The sequence below is a fragment of the Protopterus annectens genome, chromosome 4.part1 (assembly GCF_019279795.1).
Source record: "Protopterus annectens isolate FY-2018-M chromosome 4.part1, PAN1.0, whole genome shotgun sequence".
NCBI classification, from domain to species: domain Eukaryota; kingdom Metazoa; phylum Chordata; order Ceratodontiformes; family Protopteridae; genus Protopterus; species Protopterus annectens.
The window spans coordinates 881,842,269-881,857,805 of NC_056734.1; positions in this window are offsets into that span (position 1 = coordinate 881,842,269).

A 15,537-nucleotide genomic window follows, 5' to 3' on the forward strand; every position below is an offset into this window, starting at 1 on the left:
CTTTGATGAGTTTTGGAAGAGTTTGCTTAATCATCCTCGATTCATTATCAGCTGTGCCTATGGTTAAGGATATATAGGAAAGCTAAAGCTAACCTTGAGACTGTGGAACTTTGGCAGTAAAGGAAGCCTCAGTGGTACAGAGGGGTCGAAATATGACTCCAGAGGCAAGATGGAAGTATTTTTCAGACACCTGGATAAAAGGTATGAAGTAAAGGATGCACAGGTTGTCTATAACAAAGACACAATATATCTCAATACCCTAGATCCAGGATGTTGGAGCAGCAACATCAAAACATTTGCATCTTGGGATCTTGTCTTTTATTCTTGCCTTTAGTCCACTATGGTTTAGAGTGGGACTTAATATTTCTGATAAAATATTATGGATAGGCAATGTGAAACTAACAAAACATGTAATATTCATTTAATCTTCCTATTTCAACATTTATCACAAAAATCTGGGAAGCATTCACTTATTTCAGACATTTTGGATTCATAACATGAAAAATAAACTAGACAATATTCAATTAATTTGCCTATTTCATTATGCATCCTAAAATCTAAGAGACATTTAGTTATGCCAGGCATTATAGATGGACAACATGAAATAAAAAAGGTATAATAGGCAATGAATCTGCCAGTTTCAACATACAACCTAAATTGCATTCATAGATGGCTGTTGTTGGCTGCTCAGACCTCTTCAGAAGTTAATGAACATCAAAGGGTCTGTCCCTACAATTAACTGAAAATTCTGTACAATTAGTAAAAAAACATTTTATAATATAGAAATCAATACTATTCCATTATGATCTGTCATGCTTACTACTAACATTGGATCCTGGTCTAAATTATGGCTGTTATTACAGTTAACTATATTTTGTATATCAAAGTGTAAGTGGAGCAACAGGTTTAATTACCACTAAACATCGTGAAATGAGCTTTGAAATCTGACTTCCCCATTTTAGCCCCTCTGTACAATATTTAAATGCATTCTTCAAATGATTTCATCCAATTAAATTGGTAAATATTTATAGAATATCCTAAATATAATAATATACCATCCATCTATCAATAAATGTTAATACATAGGTGTTGTCTCAATTTATTTTACATATGTTGCTCATTACTCTGTATACATGCAGATATTAACTGTTTATCACATTCTAGGACTATTCTTCAAATTAACATTGAAGTACATATTGCTTAATGCCACATGGGGTCTTATTTTCATGTTATTTCCTCTTCCTTCTCATTTTTATTTTTGTCTCTAATAAAGATGGCCTATTTAAAAGAATAACTTGCTTGTCTTTATTGTTACTACTTACCTAGCTCCTTTTCTGGAAGGCACTGTTGAATGGACAAAATAAATTAAAGAAGAATATTTAGTTAGTTAGTTAGTTAGTTAGTTAGTTAGTTAGTTAGTTAGTTAGTTAGTTAGTTAGTTACTGGCATTTGTTTTCCAGGAAAGTCTGAATGAGTAGTGTCCTTTTTTAGATGAGGTTGAGGTCCAGGTCGAAAAGCTCCAGCGTTTAGACATTATAGATATCATTTACATTGATTCATCATTTACAGTTAATTTCATTCATGAGCAACCATTCCATTAGTCAGACGTCATTGATATCAATTATGTCAATTACAAATGGTTTCGATTAAAAATAACAGTTACATGGGTTGTATTTGGATATGTTTTTTTTTTTAAGATAAAGAGTCAGAGCAGTCCAAAGAATGGAAAGAGGGGAGGATGCACAATGAACATAATCCACAATGAGATAAAGGAAAGAAGATGAGATGATAGAGGAGGGTATAGCTGTGATAATAGTACATTAACTTTTGTGCACCTGAGAGTTTTGACACAAATTCATATATCTATATCAGTTCTAGTTTAAACAGAGGTGGTGCAGGTGCAGAGCCATTTATCTATTAGGTGTTGCTTCAGTTGGCATTTAAAGTCTTTCAGGTTAAAATCTTTTCTTAGGTAGAGTGGGATGGTGCTTCCAGCTATTGTTCCACTGTATTTGGCATTTATCAGACCTCTCATTGAGTACAATTGCCCCTTTGGTATTTACCTAACCAGGCATGACCAACAACTGGAACATCCACAGAGTTCCTCACTAAAAGAATACAGGACGTAAGTGACATGTCCTATGCAGACCACCTCAAGGCCCTATCCCTTTATTTTGTCTCCTACAGACTGTTGAGTGGAGATGTATGCCTGGAAAAAAAGGCAGTGTCCGACCCCACTCTGATAGTCCTCCTACATACCCGCAAAGAAAAAAACAGTATCAGAATCACCCATTCTAAAGACTTAAACCTTGTCTGTGCTATAAATTGAACCTGCTGGAGAGACAGGCATGTATCTCAGAGACTACCCTTTTTCTGGAACAGGATCCCCATCCATGTGAAGCAGAATTCCTCCCTAACCCAATTCAAGTGCAATTTGGAAAATTGTATGAGGAATGAGAAATTCATCCCTGGTTTGGCAACTGTGTCTCTAATGAACAAAGGCAGCCTGTAAAGTGTTCATCTTTAAGGTCCCTGCTTGTAAATGTTTCATTTTCCAAGTCTCTGCTTAAACTTATTAAGGGTTCCAGATATTGTTAGAAATTTGGGATGCAATGGCTAGGCTTGAAAAAGCCCTTGTGGTCATAGAAAACTCCTTTAAACCTATTAGCAATGCAGTAATAATACAGGGAGAATCCTGCACTGTTCTTAGGTTTATTTATGGAACGTAATGTCTTGTCAGTGGAATGTAAAGTTGTCTTAGTAGTGTAAGGTTGAATGATGGAGTGAAGAGATAGGAATTTTTCAGGGTTGTGCAGCAGTTTGCAGGTTGTAATTAATTGTGAGTACAATCGAGAATTATTTAGCTTGAGACAGTGTTCTTGTTTTAGAGAAAGGTAATGATGTGATCTATGTTGTTGGTTGCTTGCAAATTTGGCTACTTTACTGTAGAATTGTTCTAGCTGGGATGATAGAGGGGAATTGAGATTGATTGAGACAGAAAAAGAGTACAATAAAAGAGGATGTATAATAGAAGTGGCTATGTTTTGTCTAGCAGAGTAAGTAAGGTAGTTTTTTTACCCTACAGAGGTATCCTAGATTTTGGTGTGCTTTCTTTATTTCTTGCTAAAGGTGGAAATCAATTTTTTTATAACAGTAATATTTGATTACAAGATATAATGATTATGATTTTATAGAATAATAGAGAACTAGACTTAGTTCTCACTTGGCATATGGGTCATTATTTTTGTTGAATGTAGGTGATATCGCAGAATTGCTAAATAATTTCATAATATGGTTCAGGACCATTTTATGCGGGATACTGGGCATCAGAAGGCAGCACACTGGCTTGATCATTGCAACAGAATGTGAAAACGTGTGATCATTTCTCATATCCATTCAATGACATTGATGAGTTTTCATGTTTTCCCCAATGTCAGTGTGATTTTTATCTGTATACACTGCCTTTCTCACACCTACCAAAACCATGTTCTTTGACTAAGTGCATTAAGAATGGCCATATTTGCAGTAGCCTTTGTGCCCCCATTGTGGCTTAAAAATGACTGTGGACTAGCATACAGCACTTACAAATGATAACTAAATAAAACAAAGTACCGGTATGTATTTCTTAAGCATTTCAGTTCATGTAAACATATACCCCCGGATTCACTAATCCTCCGTGTAAGACTTAATAAGTCTTACTTGGAGGCTGCAGTTGAAAGGTTTGACATCAGCGTGCCATGAATATTCATGAGGGCATGCTGACTCAACCGTAACTCTTACATGGACTGAGTAGGAAAGCAGGGGGCATATCCGACTGCCGAGCAGTCTAAATGTGCACACCCCTCCAAAGTTTTAAAAAGCATAATGTCAACACACAAGATCGGGTTCGCTCAAATGTACTTGCACCCAACATCACACTCCCTGACACTGTAAATCCCCATCACACTTATATAAAGTAAATAATTATATATATATTTTTTAAATCCACGATATAGCTGCCCGTATTTGCGCGTGTGTGCACGGGTATGCCCATTGCTTAGCTAGAGTTAGCAATTCTGACATGGAAGAGCATAAGAAAGAATGTTTATGCAAATCACACCAAATTGCAATAGCGTAATAGTAGAGCGTATGCACAAAGAAAAAGCATTTACGGTTTGAGTCCCACTACTCCCCTTCTTATTTATGTTTTAAATCAGTATTTGAAATAATACCAAACATATATGATTAAAATTTTATTAAAAGCAGTGACATGGCCAATGTATCAGTGAACAAAATATATATTTTTAAAGGATCCAGATATATAATAGCCTGGTGTTAAGCAATGTTTTACACAGCTAAACACAGGTGTCCATAGTTTAATAGCACTTTACCCAGCTAAACAGAGGTGCCCATAGTTTAATAGTGCTTTACCCAACTAAACAGAGTTGCCCATAGTTTAATAGCGCTTTACCCAGCTAAACAGAGTTGCCCATAGTTTAATAGTGCTTTACCCAGCGCAATGGAGTTTCCCAAAGTTTAAAAGTGCTTTACTCAGCGCAATGTGCTTGTGTGGACGTGCGTGCTGCGCCAACCAGGTCACTGTAAGGCACTGTGGAGCAATGTAGAGCTAAGTTGCTTAAATGCAGCCACATCCCCTAGCCAGACTAGACAGTATTAAAATAAAAGAATGACCAGGTTTGAACCCAGAACCCTGTGCATTATAATCAAAGTACAGAACCACTAAGCCATGACAACATAGGGGAAACAGCCACTATTAACATTCATAAACTTATGACTGGTAGTTTAACCATTACTAAGCAGGTCTGCAGTCAGCCGAGAATTTTACAAAATGGCAAATCACAAAAAAGTGCATGAAATGCGGACATATTTAAGCCCCATAGGCGGGAATACTCGCCATAACTGATTGTAGCTCACATTTGCAGTCAGAATGGCAGGTGCGGGAGAGGGTTCATGCTTCCGAGCAAAATGTTGGGGTATCGAGGAGCCAAAATACATGGTCTGGCTCCTTGTCCACTGTCACGAGTCAAGACTCCTGCAGGGCCAGTTCCAAGGAATGGAGTACAAGGCAGAGGCTTGGAACCGGTTATCTCGTGACCTCACCAGTGCCTCAGGCATTCCACGGACTGGTGAGCAGGTCCGTCACCACCATGCAGACCTGAAGAGACGAAAGCAGGACCACCTGAACCAGTGGATACAGGAGGCCCGTGGGATGCAGAATGCCCCACAACTGAGTATGTAGTCATGGAATGCAGTATGTAAGAATTGATAATGGAGTATGTATAATGAATAGGTATGTCTCAATATCCCTTCATTTACTTTACATCTGCAGGTGACCTTGCTATGAATCAGCAAGCCTATGCTGATAAGCTGATAAGGCTGTGCCACCAGGCAGGTTATTGATTATTCTGCATGTATTGTTATATAAAATATGGGAGAGAGCATGAAAGAAAGTGTTGTAGTCCAATAAAACAGCCATAGAATTGCCTGAATAAGTCCTCTGCATATACTGTCAGATAAATATGCCAGAGAGGCAGAAAAAGAGTGTAGTAACCCATTAAGAAAGGTAACATATGTCTGGAATAATATCTCTGCAGGCACTGTCATATAACATAAGTGAGTGAGCCTGAAAAAAGATTGTTCTAACCTATTAATAAAGGTATAATATGTCTTGAACATGTCTGCCATAAACACCGTTAAAACAAATAAAGGAGTGAGCCTGTGGAAAAGTGTGCAATGTCATTAATAAAGGTCTAAAACCCAGAGTGTGTCTGTGTCACAGAGTCTGAAATGTTGTGGTACCTTTGCATTATACAAACAGTACTGTTTGAAAATGTGCTGGCAACCCAGAGTTATGCAGTCCCATATAAAGTGGGTGATGGAAATGCTAGTAGCTGTGAAACATATATACAGTCCACAATAGTTAGTTACTGGCTGGCATGAATAAGTAAACCTGGCACACGTGTAGCATGTAATTAAATGTGAGTGTGTGTCAAGAAATGCAGGGTTCTGTACAAATCGAAGTGAAAATGTCATGTGAAAACATCCCAGATATGTAGATAAAGAAATATAAATGCAAACAAGAAATATGTAGCAGTAACATCTGCATCATGGACAGTTAGTATGTCAGCTATAGGTCAGGCATACATTGAACTAGCCAAACCCATGACACAATGTAATGTATGGTGGCAAGTGTAATAATGCAGGTAGGGGATATACACTTGCAGTCACTGGGAATGTAGTGTAGACTAAAAGGTCATTATAAGATGTTAACCAAGGTTTTTTCTACACCCTACCGTATGTACATAAACCATGCAATTCCACACCTCAATGGGTATGTGTAATCTTAAATATTTGCTGGGACATATGTCCTATTGTTTTATAAATATTTGCATTGCTGTTGATGCATGTGCCCTGTTCAAACACCATGTTCATGGTGGCCTGTTGCTACCAAACATCCCTGCATGCTGTTGTAATATCCACTGACGTTCAATATATGCATGTGTTATGCTTGCTGTTCAACTGTTGGAACCTTGGTGTGTTGGGTTAATGGGAATATTACTGCATGCTGTTACAACTAATCTGGAATGCTGTTGTTTATGTTGTAATTAAACACACCTAATCACAGAACGTATGGGAAGGCCGGTCCCAGCGGACCCACCTGTCCCTCCTCAGTTGGCAAATGCACCTGGCACCAGCGGCTCTGGTGCCCAGCCTGGGCTCCCCTCCTCGTTGGTCCTGTGCCACCTTTGGGTGGAAGCACTGCAGGGGATGGGGCTCATCCCCCCGTGCAACCATGGGCAGAGGAGGGTCACCTGTCACCCTTGCTAGGGTCCGGGCTGTGGTGCATAGGGAGATCCAGCGTTCAGTCGCTGATCCCCTATGCCAGCTCGAGGCGAGAGTGGCACATCTCTCGGGTGAGCCTGCCCATCCTACACAGCCCTCAGCACAGCCACCCTCAGTGCTGTGAAGGTGCAGTGGTGACTGCCCATGTGTGGGGATCACAGTTCCACTGTTACCATCGTTGGGCTCATGGGCTTGCGATTTACAAACATCCTTCCCCGTCAATTGTATTCACCCACCCCATGTATCAAACTCCGCCCTTGTATGCGTCTTGTTTGTCTTGTAGGTTTACCTCCCCAACCTACCTCCCCAAATAAACCTACTTCCTCTACCTCACATTCCACTCTCACCTGAAAAAAAAAAGGCAATCTGTTCCCACAAAAAAATTACGCTCCATACATAGCTGCCCAATTCACACACATGTCCACTGGACATGTAAACTGATAATTCTAATTGGCAGTACAACATATTTTGTTGTCCTCACCCCTCTCTCAGGGGTGGAAGGTTTCAAATTCCACACAAAATTTCAAACATATGCACAGCTGTTGCTGGTAAAGAAATGGGCAGCTATGGACCTTCCCTACACCCATCCTGCACATCCCGAGCTGGTTTCCCTACTGTCTTTCCCTCTTTGTGCTCCATATTTCACCGCTTTCCTATCTCCCCATTTTCTTTTCTTTAAAAGAAATTAGCACCAGGGTTAGCGGGAGTAAGCACTTTTAAGCAGTAGTGAGCATGGGGTGCACAGTTGTGAGCTTGTGTGCACTTAGCTAAGCATTGCTAAGCGTCACGCAAACCCGCACACACCCACTTACAACCACTTAAATGTGCCTTAGTCACTCTGTATGACAAGGCCCTTGTACTGCTCAGCAGCAAAATAAAAAATCTTGTCAGACTCGAACCCGAGACCTTGGACTCACCAGTCTGCATGAAGTACCAATAGACCACAGCAGATATACAATAACTTAGTGCTGAAAGCAATATATCATGCATTACCATGAGTGAATGTAAAGGGAAAATAGGAATGGCATAACACAAATCTTGTTCTGTGGGCCTTAACCAGCAGGTGTTGTGGAATTGCATGACATGACTGTGAAAAGAGAATCAGCCATGCCAGTAGGGAATAATGTTACAGTAGCACCTTACAAACCCCACACAGTATCAGAGCAGGATAAACGCTGGCATATTTGCATAGGTCACAGGCCAGACCTCCCAACAGTGACTGATCTACAGTGACTAATCTACAGTGATGACCCTGATTTGTAAACAAATGTTAGCTGTGCCCCTCTGACTCCCTGTGAAATGTACTAACAGTAGGCAGAAAGGTGGGGAATCTCACGTAATGACAAATGTCAATAAGTGAGAGTAGACACTGCTTGCACATCAGAAAAGGTGTAGTAATACATATGCTCTGAATCCCCCAAAGTCTGAACTGCAAAATGTCTGAAATATATCACAGGTGTATCCCGGTTATATGTACCTTTCCCTGAAGCTGTTCAAATTTATACCTGAGAGTATCTGAGGCCTGGAAGAGTCAGAAACACACAGGCATATCAGCTTGTCTGTTGTTACACACTCTGCAAATAGCTGTAGAATGAATCCCACAAGCATGCCCTTATGTAGAAGTACAACACAGAAATATCAAAGGATGTAGCCATGTACTGCTAGCAACCACCTGTGACAATGCCATTGTTCAGGTGCTGAAAAGACTGCTGTGGTGCACAGTCAAAGAATACTAGGCTGACCTCTGTCTATCATCTGGATATGTCCACAGGTGGAAGCTACTCAGACAGACTACTAGCCTTTATAGACTTACAGGTACAAAGTAACTCTGCATGTTCACTAAGATAAACATCACATGATAATAAATAATGCACTGTGCACTTCTGCACCCTTACCCAAAGGTACTATATACCCGTGTAGTCAGGCACAACCAAGGGTGTAGGTAGGCATACACAGTAGTGAAATATGTCCAGTTGTCCTGAGCAGACTGTGCTAATGTCAACACAAACAACCCACAAACTGTTCAGAAGTGAGTGAGTAACGTACTAATGACAGTCTAGCAGTTCACAAACAGTGCATGTGCCTGATATACATAATTGGTAGTACAGCATACTTAGTTGTCCTCACCCCTCTCTCAGGGGTGGAAGGTTTCAAATATCCCTCCTAATGTATTGCATATGCACAGCTGTTGCTGGTAAAGAAATGGGCAGCTATGGACCCTCTCCACACCCATCCTGTACATCCCGAGTTGGTTTCCCTACTGTCTTCCCCTCTTGTGCACCCTTTATCACCACATTCCCATCTCCCCATTTACTTTTCTGTCAAAGAAATGAGTGCAGGGGTTAGTGGGAGTGAACACTTGTAAACAGTAGTAAGCGGGTTTGCACCAGTGTGCGCATGCGTGCGCTTAGCTTAGCACTGCTAAGATATGATAAGCTAAGCCAAGCTTAGCTTAGTATAGCTACAATAAAATAAGCTAAGCTAAGCTTAGCATCGCTAAGCATCGCGCAAACCCACTCAAACCAGCTTACAACTGCTTAAAAGTTGCTTAGTCACTCTGTATGACAGGGCCCTTCTACTGCTCAGCAGCAAAATAAAAAACTTTGTCAATCTCAAACCCAGGACCTTGGACTCACCAGTCCGCATGAAGTACCACTACACCACAGCAGATATACAATAACTTGGTGCTGAAAGAAATATAACATGCATTACAATGAGTGAATGTAAAGGGAAAATAGGAAAGCCATAGGAATACATTGCAATAACTACTGTTGTATGCCAGTTAATTCTCTAATTCGAAAAGAAAGTACATACTCCCATGTATCCAGTGTTAACATTAGGAGGTGTGAGTAAACCTACACACAGTGAAGAGTGTACTGGAAGAAGCAACAGTCAGGTTTCAATACAACATGCATTTCACTGACTACAACCCAGCTTCAGATAGGAGACATATACCAACCTTCTGACTGAGACAACAGTGTCCACAGCAAACAAGCATGGTCCCCACCTTGCAAAACTGAAAGGGCTATGCCTACCTAACCTATCATTTTATAGCAGTGTCCTGAAATCACAGTGAGAACTGCAATTACCACACAGCAGGCTGCATGCAATTACTAAATGGTGGGCACCAATTGGTGCAGAGGCCATCACATGCACATGTGCAGATACCTAGAAAAGCAGCCTGTATCTCCTGTCCACACATGCAATAATATCATTGCAACAACTGGGAGAGAGAGAGAGCATGAGCGAGAGAGACAGACAGAGACAGACAGACGCAAACAGGCAGAAGGAGACAGACACTGAAAACAAAAAGCAACACACAGAGGAAACATAACCAAAAAAAATAAATAAATAATAAAAAAAAATAAATTAAAAAACAACACCTACAACAGATGGAGGTGAGGAATACAGAGGTAAGGTATGTAACAGATATGTATTTGCTGACATCCGAAGATGTGTCTGAAGGGTACTCTACATACTTTGAATCATCCATATGTGGCAGCAGTCCGTATTTATATGTGCATGCACATTTGCAAAGGGCAAGGGACATACTGCAACTGTTAGTGAAGGCTGGACATAAGTATGTTGTTGGAGGCTGCTATGTGCACATATGTATGTAGGTTGTAGTGTGTGGCATTGCAGAAAGCAAGCAGTGCTGGTATATGTCATGTGGTATTAAATGCTGTGGGACTGAGCTACAGGCAGTGAGGCCTGCAACAGCTATACTGCCTGAAGACAGCAGAATGCATTCTGCACAACATTGTGCAGTAGTATTACATAACCGTATGTCTCACAACTGTTGCATAATCGACATCCCCACCATGAAAGGTGGGCAGTATATGTGCCTATATGTGCAGCTATATGTACAGCAATGGATGTTTACATGTATGTGTACATATACATATATATATATATATATATATATATATATATATATATATATATATATATATATATATATATATATATTTGTGTGTGTATGTATATATATATATATATATATATATATATATATATATATATATATATATATCTATATATATATATGGATATATTTGCATATATATGCATAAATATACATATATATGGATATATCTACATATATATATATATATATATATATATATATATATATATATATATATAGATATGTATGGATATGTATAGATATGTATAGATGTGTATAGATATGGATAGATATGGATAGATATGGATAGATATGGATAGATATGTATATATGTATGTATGTGTGTGTGTGTGTGTATATATATATATATATATATATATATATATATATATATATATGTGTGTGTGTATATATATATCTAAGAGAGTGAGGGAGACACGGGGTCATATGTACTGCAACAGGTGCCTGTTGTCCAAGGCATGGACTGAACACCAGTGTTGATACTGCAGTGCCATACCCCATTCCAAAACACCTTACACAGTAACTGCCACATAGGTGGTAGCCTGCCTAAAACTGATGGTGTCAGAAGGGTAAAAGGAACACAGGTGGACTGTATGCTCCCCTTTGATAATCACAGTGCCACAGTAGTAATGTAATCTGTCTACGTGGTATGTGTCATCACAAAAGGTGTGTCATCTAGGGAAATATAGGTCGGTGTTCCCCTCTTCTCATCACAATGCCCCATGTGGTATGTACCTCACATGACAACTACAGCAAGTGGAAAGGCCACAGACATACCTAACAAAGGGTAATACTGCCCTCAAACACATGCCCTATGCAGACTGACTCACAAACCACAGCTAGAGTGTGTTGCATACCGCCCAACCAGAGGTTACCATTGCCAGACATACAGAGGTATGTCACACCCATAGCAGTTGACCAATCACCATGACAACACCTCACAATCCCTCCAGACTACATGACTTAGGGCCCTAATCCTTGTCAACTTACTAATCAGCACATACTGGAGGTACAAGTTCCTTTCCACAAATATGCCATACTCTGGACTAAACCACCCAGCATGAACAAACAAGGCTCCTCATTAGCAGATGTCATGGAGATAGGTAATATGCCCTGGGAGTCACCTCTGTGTATCCAGTTGACAGGAGCAAGTGAAATCACATTACATGTGTGTCAAAGGCCAGGGTAGCATATGGCTAGGCTGCTCTAGGTCCTACGGCCAATAGCGTATTACCTACCTATGACACAATGCACATACACATGTACTCAGTGCAATACCTGCTATGTGAGGCAGAATGAGTGTGACAGTGACTGTGTTCAAGGTTTGTAAAGGTGTGATAGCTTAGTGTGAGGTTGTGTCTGTCATGGTAGTTTGTGTGCTAGGTGTGAGGCTGGAGAAAGATGTGTCAGTTATTGGGAAGCAGACATAGTAGGATGGCATATGTTGTGACATAGTTCCTTGTGTACAACTGTGGTGCCCCAATGCAGGCTGAAGCAATACATGTATGCTCAGTAAGTGGTACTGCTGGTGACTCCAGCTCACATATGAACTGTTGTACTACCTGATGCTGTAGGCCTAAACAGCACAGTATGGTGTATGTTCACAGTCCCTGGAAACACTGTCTTGTGTGTTTCCTGTAGTCTGCACAGATTACATACCACAGGCATAGGTATCTGTAAGTAGGGGCACACAGTACTATAAGGTACACAGGTAATGCTCATCTGTGTCGGCATACATCTGTGTGTTGTATGTATGTCTGATGTGTGTTTAATGATGCCTGTACCATGCCCACAATGACACGTGTGTTACAGGGTATGTGTGTGTACCTAGCAACATGTATACTCTGTTACAGCAGTATGCCAGCTATATTAACAACCATGCACATATGTTAGGAAGGGGTATGGCATCAAAGACTAGGGTGGTTTACTGGTAATACTGTAAATGTACATGACATTTATTGCATTGGATGACATATTTCTTCATGCATTAGCTTGATATATACCCCCGGGGCGAGGTTGTGCATTGTATCCCAAACAGTGTGCCGACTACTGGTGTATACTGGTGTGTTATATAGAGTGCTGCAGGCACTGTCAGCCAGTTGTGGGATGAGCACTGATATGCGGTACTGAATGTGTGTATCCTCTGGTAGACAGATAGATGCTATATATGGCAGTTAAGTGATATCTGTACTTCATAATGTTAAGTGTGCCACATGACATGCTCACACATATCATTTAATTGTCTTCCAGGGTTATGGCTCATCATCGTAATCCATTGTATTCAGCTGCAGAGGAGCAGGAAATTCTGAACAGCCTGGTGCAGCACTACAATCTGCTTTTTTCCAGGGCCAGCCAGCACCAGCATGACCGTACTGCACTGTGGCAAGACCTTGTTCGCCGGGTAAATGACATAGGCATGCATAACCGGACATATGAGAAGGTACGCCATCACTGCAGTGATTTAATTAGACATGTCCGGTGGCGTGCGTCTGATATCCATAGGCAACAGCTTGCCACAGGTGGTGGGGCGGCCATACATCCCCCGCTCACCAGAGTGGAGGAACTGCTCCTAAGCGTGGTGGATCCTGGCCTACAGAAGCAACAGTGTCACACATGTGTCATCATGGAGGCCGGAGCCACCCAGCAGGATGACATGGAGCATGCAGGTAATATGCCCTAACTGTAGACTACCATTACCTGTATTGTTAGAATATGCTTATGTGATATGTGTACTGTGTGTTTAGCAGTTGTGCTGCCTAACGTGTGCAATACTGATATTTGGAATAGTATCTGTACACCTGTGACTGTTGACTGTTGTTCCACTGTCATTTAGCACACTCACAGTAGCAATGCCACAGTTGTGGCCACTGACAAACTGTGTCATATTCTTCTAGGTCCCTCTGGTGTGACAGCAGGGCAGACAATACATGCTGGTGAGTGTGCTAACACTTTAATATTGGTAATGAAATGTACATGTCATAGGGGAGGTGTAGGCCATGTACATGTAACACACCTACGCATAATGCATGCTGTGCATGGTTGCTGTGAGACATCAATCATCACAGTAAAGTCAGTAGCTGCCTCAATCACATGCAATCCACAGTGCAGCAGACAAAATTGTGGCAACACTGTACTGCACATTGGATATGCATAGTTGCTACAGCTGTATACAACAGAACACATTTGTCATATGCAGTACACGAAAACATGTTACATTTGGCATTATCACACACCCGCTGTAAGGTCACACTTCAGTATCCCACATGTCATGCACACACACATGATGTACCTCAGGGATAGAGGCCTATCATGGGGCTGTGCAACACTCTGCAACACATAACACAGTCATGTTAGGCAATGCTCCCTATTGGGCACCTCACACACCCTTGCACAAGGTGGCTGTGTAATTGTGAATGTAGCCATGGCACTGCAGTTCAGGTACAGCATGCTAGGCGGTGATCCTGCACACATTAGTAGCTGTGAGTGACCACAAGATGCATGCTGATGATGGCATACACCCCATCCAGTTACAGTGACCACAGTACTATTCATAGCAGTCATTGCTTTGCACCTCAGTGTTGTGTGTGTGCAAACATATGCACCTATAAACAATATGCATAGCATGTTGTGTGTATGCTTACATATGCCAGTATACACAATATGCACAGCAGTCACCATCCACACAGTGTCACAGATATGTCCTGGAATGCTAGTGGGTGTATAGGTCACTTGACACACATTGGGTATGTGTGGTGTTTAATGTTGCAGTTGTGTAACATGCCATGCCATGTCTGGCACCCACATATCTGCAATATGTCCCACACTCCCCATAACCACTGTACACTAGCCATGTCAAGCATTGGGATTCCTTCACGTCAACATGCACCACACATCCCCTGTGTGTACATAGCATGCATGTGCTACACCCGTGCCACTATTATCTGCTATGGACACAGACACTGCACTTAGACATGGATATCTATGTGTCACACAGATAACACATGCAGCCATGGCATCTATACTTGTGAGTGATGGTGCACAGGGCATTGCAGAGCTGATAATACCTGCACAGCAATGTTGTGTCAATGTACACATTGTGTTCCAGGGTGTAGCCAATCACTGAACAACTACACAGTTGCATCAAAGCCATGTATACTGCCATTTAATAGGGGCATCTACACTTGCACCGCATGGTCTTGTGCAACACATATTCTGCATGCTGACATGTGTGTGGTGACTGTCGACCTTGTGATACTGACACCCACCTTCACCCACTATAGAGCATGTGTTGGATTGCTAGTATGTGTGATGTGTATGTGCTGTAGTGAGGCGTGTATTAGTGTTCATGTGTCTATGTGTGCATGTGTGCATGTGTCCATGTGTTCATGTGTGCATGTGTGCATGTATTCGTGTGTGCATGTGTTCATGTGTGCATGTGTTCATGTGTTTGTGTGTGCATGTGTGCATGTGTTCATGTGTTCATGCGTGCATGTTTGCATGTGTGCATGTGCAGACCGTAACGTGTGTTTCCTGTCTTCCTCTCACAGGTGCTGAGTTAGGGGTTGGCGAAAGCAGCAGGCAACCTGAAGCCACTGTCATGAATAGTGGTGATGATGACACATATATTTTGGCACAGGAAGATTTGACAGGGTCTGTCCTTGGTCTGCCAATAGACAGTACACAGCGCTCAACCCCATCTATGCACACACTCATACTGTCAATACATCCCTCACCACCAATGGCCATAGGCGAGGGACAGCATACAC